This window comes from Salmo salar, chromosome ssa02, assembly GCF_905237065.1.
Source record: "Salmo salar chromosome ssa02, Ssal_v3.1, whole genome shotgun sequence".
NCBI lineage: Eukaryota > Metazoa > Chordata > Actinopteri > Salmoniformes > Salmonidae > Salmo > Salmo salar.
This window is the reverse complement of record NC_059443.1, coordinates 40,810,181-40,814,939: the sequence shown is the minus strand read 5'-3', so window position 1 is coordinate 40,814,939 and position 4,759 is coordinate 40,810,181. Positions and strand designations below refer to the sequence as shown.

Here is a 4,759-nt window from a genome sequence, read left to right as displayed (position 1 = left end):
GGCCAGGAGAAATGTGAGCTCCTTGCCTCAGCAAGCGTTCACATCCTTGGTTTCATATCATCTTCAATTTGAATTCCATTACCTGCGGTGCCACATTTCAAATAACGGTAAGCCCTATTAATTACCAAAGTATGGGTCTAGGGTAAAGGTGAACGTGCAATTACAGAATTAAATCAAGCCGCCGTTTAGCTTGTCAGTCCTGACAGAAATAATTTGGGTGAATTATTAAATGCCTCTGCTGGTCTACTTAGCTTTATCGTCAGATATCCCCACACTGCACGAGTCAAAGCAAAGTATTTTCTTCCCTTTAATGAAATAAAATTAATCATGTTTTTTTTTCTCATATTACATTTATACAGTCTTCCCAAGTCGCTGAAGTAACACCAAAACAAGGCTTTAATGTGACCTTTATTTGAAACAATATTTTTTTACTGACATGCTGTTACCAAATATATCTTGCAAGTGGGGGGAGGTCATCTGTCGTTCATTTCATCTGAGGCGATTATGGGTCTTTAAGTCTAATATTTCTAAATTGTAGATTATCATGATTTTCCGTCCATTTAATTACAAAATGCAATTGCTGCATCTACACAAGGTATAGGAAAGCACTGTCATAGGAAGCTTGTGGATCACATCACATTGCCATGGTAACAAAAATTGAGAAATGGTGTATATTTGGGAATTATGAAAATTGTGCGCACCTATGATTACTCAGCTTTTTACCTCATTCTTACCAATTTGAATATGAAAGTCATGGCCGTATTCACATTATTCATTCTGAAATTAAAAGCTAAACTGATCTTAGTTCAGCTGAGATGCTTTGGCTGCGTTTAGACAGGCAGCCCAATTCTTATATTTTGTTCCACTAATTGGTCTTTTGACCAAATCAGATCAGCTCTGAAAAATCTTTTATGTGAAAAGAGCTGATGTGATTGGTCAAAAGACCAATTAGTGGAAAAATATCAGAATTGGGCTGCCTGTGTAAACACAGCCATAGTCTGTAATAATGATCATTTTTATCGGATTCGTTTTATCATTTTTTTCCTGACTACGTAAAGATTGTAACATTCCACATTCAAAAGACCTGTTCAATTCAATTCATGCTTTACAGCTTACTTACTTCTACCATTCCAGTGTTTTAATTGCTAAATTGTATTTACTTCGCCACCATGGCCTTTTTTGCCTTTACCTCCCTTATCTCACCTCATTTGCTCACATTGTATATAGACTTATTTTTCTACTGTATTATTGACTGTATGTTTGCTTTACTCCATGTGTAACTGTGTTGTTATATGTGTTGAACTGCTTTGCTTTATCTTGGCCAGGTCGCAGTTGTAAATGAGAATTTGTTCTCAACTTGCCTACCGGGTTAAATAAAGGTGAAATAAATAAATAAATAATAATAAAAAATAAAAAAAACTTGCATGCAACAAAAATGGACGGTTAAACCACATATATATAGAACACTGTTTAATATCGATGGGTTAAACCACCACAATACTGCTGCTGAGCAGACATTTCTATCTAATCAGCTGGTGTAATGAAGCAATTTGCCTAATGGTTGAGTACATGAAATGTTTGGGTTCGGTCTCCATGACAACCAGCTGTTCATAATTAGTTCATCAAGAAGGGCAGGGTAGTGGCTGCATGTCAAGAGGTTGTAAGGTGCTTGAATCATTTGGTCATCAGGTTGTTTGGGTCGATACCACTGAAACAATGCATCGACCTCTGCCCATATATCTAAGGTAAAATTTGTGGCTCTTTAAAAATGTTTCTTCCTAGATCATGCATTTGTATTGAATGTCTTTATCTCTTGCAGTGTCCTTTTGATTGGCACTGTCTTTGCTGGAGGTTCCTGGTGTGACAACATGGCAAGAGGTACTCTGTGCATGTCCTCAATGTAGTTGCTTAATGTCATATTTTGGCGTAAGATACTTACACTAGCATTTCTGTTTTGATGCTGTCTTTTCACTAGCCTGAGCAGCTGCCCTGGGTTTGGACCTCCTTAGGACCCAGTTTGTCCCTTACAATCTTCGACCAACACGCCATAGGCCATCCAACTGACTGGGCCTATGGACAAGTCTTTGCCAGAGGCTTTCAACCCAAACCGTCTACATTAAACTATCACGGTTCTGATCCCAGTTTGGCTGACTCCTCTGTCAGGCATTCTGTCTACACTCCCAAGGGAGAACTTGTTAGCAGCCACAAGCCCAACTTTGAGCAGGTCGAGAATTCTGCGCCTCGATCAAATGTAATGGTAGCCCCTGGTCAGTTTGAGTACTCGGAGAAAGCAGCCATTCGAGGTTACTATAATCCTGTTGTAGTTCAGCCTGTCCCCAGCAGACGTAGAACAGCCCAGAGTGTGGTTTCGCGACCCCAGAGCAGAGGTGCTGTACCCTATGGAAAAAGTATTCTATGGTCCTGGCCACAGAGACTTATCCTCTCCACCATCCTAGAGTGGACTCATCAGCCCCCGAGCTGATGAGTCCCAGGCCCTGGGGTTGTCCATTCTGTCATCAAAGAGCTGAAAATGAAGTGTCACAAAAAACAGGATTCTGTTGGTTAAGATTGTAACGGACAAACTTTCCTTTGCAAACCACCTTTGTCTGAGGAGCCAAACATACCAGTGGTGAGCAAATCGGTAACCTTGTGCACTTTTAAGGGCAAAACATGTAAGCTGTGTTTGAATTCCAGTGCATTTACTTATCCATGACATCACTATTTGGTTATGGCTCTTCCCCCACTGTCCAGTGTTTATCCTTCAAATAAAATGTCTGTTTTTGAGATATATTATTACTTGACAACATTCAACTGATAGACCAAGTAAAGAATAACAATGTGCTACATTTATAGAATTTTGGTTTAAGACCAGTTATCCAGCAGTAAGCAATGCACCAGAAGTGTTGTTTAAAATATACTTTGAACAGAAGATGTCATTTTGTTAAATTGTTCAGTTTGCTTTTGACCTACAACTTTTGATTACCTCTTAAGTGATTATGTCCCTGTAAACCAATTTGATAGAAACTCAACCAGAGGTTGTCTCTAAATAAATGTGACGCCTACACCAAAGATTGTGGATAAATGAAAATGGTTCACCTAAGCTGTTTAAATATATATATATTCCGGTAAGTGGGTGTTCCTTCTCTTGCGTGAGCATGCTTTCCTATGTGAGCTTACAGTTTCTCCATATTAGAGCCTCACAGTGGAGGTGTCATAATACCCATAAAACCTAGCGGTCAAACAGGGAATGGTTCCAATTGTTTTTCCACCATTCATTTTTCCCATTTTAGAATCACTTAATAAGGACTGTGTTTTGTGTAGGCTTACCCTGGTGTGACATTATGATAACCTTGTAAATCTCTCTCGGACAAGGTGACTTATCAATATATTCGACTCTATTTACTCTGGTTCGATAATACCATTTTTATCAAAGTAGACATGCAAATCCCTGCAAGCTCATACACGTCATCTCTAGCTGACATCTTTGCTAACAGCTATTGTGTCAATTTAAAACTTGCACAAGACAGTTCATAGAATTGTCCATTTAAAGATATGTAGCCAATTTATTCATTGCTACATTTAGCTAATATTAGATAGTGGTTGTAAAATAAGTAAGGAAAAGTACTACTTAAGTCCTGTTTTGGGGGTATCCGTACTTTATATTTTTGACAACTTATTTCACTACATTCCTAAAGAAAATCATGTACTTTTTACTCCATACATTTTCCCTGACACCCAAAAGTGCTCATTACATTTTGAATGCTTAGCTGAACAGGAAAATGGTCCAATTCACACACTTCCTCCTTTGATCTGGCAGACTCACTAAACACTTTGTTTGCTTCGTTTGTAAATTATGTCTGAGTGTTGAAGTGTGCCCCTGGCTATCTGTAAATGTAAACAAATCTAGAGAACTGTGGTGTCTGGATTGCATAAGGAGTTAGAAATCATTTATACTTTTACTTTTGATACTTAAGTATATTTTAGCAATTACATTGACTTGTGATACTTAAGTATATTAACCAAATACTTTTAGACTTTTACTCAAGTAGTATTTTACTGGGTGACTTTAAATTTTACCTGAGTCATGTTCTATTAAGGTATCTTTACTCAAGTATGGTAACTGGGTACTTTGCGCATCACTGATTAGATAGTTAATTCAGAGATTCTTACCTTTGCCTCGATTTTGCAGTCTCGTCCAGATCATCATTGCATTTGTAGTTCTTTCTGATAGCCATATTTGCAGCTAATTAGGATTTCCTTTTTGGGGGATAAATACAGGTGAATACATTGATAAAAGTCACCTTGCCCTAGACCTAGAGAGATTTACACGGTTATCAAAACGTCACGCCAGGGTAAGCCTACACGAAACACAGCCTTATTTTAAGTGTTTCTAAAATCCCCTATGGGAAAAATGAATGGTGGAGAAACGATTTGAACCATTTCCCTATTTGACCGCTAGGTTTTATGGGTATTATGACTCATACTGTGGTACTCTATATCTGCGATGCTAACATGAGAGAAGGAACAGCTGGCTCTGGTCTACTTATTGTCCCCAAAGTTGCCAGGATATCATGTGCATCACACTTATACCTGTACACTCGTAACAAGCCAAGCAGTGCAAAACGTATATTAAATCGAATAAGTGTCACATCAAAATAGCAATACATTATTATCTTGACTAAATTCAACACTCTCATTGGCCCCCATACAAAAACTCCTCACTTGCTTAATAATTCACGATCTGCTTAATGTGTGCAGA

General features: G+C 38.2%; 1 long non-coding RNA gene across 1 annotated transcript; it reads left to right on the top strand.

The window, feature by feature from the left end:
* The first annotated feature begins 1,593 nt into the window (after window positions 1-1,593).
* On the top strand, window positions 1,594-2,384 carry LOC106584618 (uncharacterized). Its single transcript, XR_001323787.2, has 3 exons — window positions 1,594-1,745; window positions 1,820-1,878; window positions 1,976-2,384. It is a non-coding gene; the product is annotated as an uncharacterized lncRNA (long non-coding RNA).
* The last annotated feature ends 2,375 nt before the right edge of the window (window positions 2,385-4,759 follow it).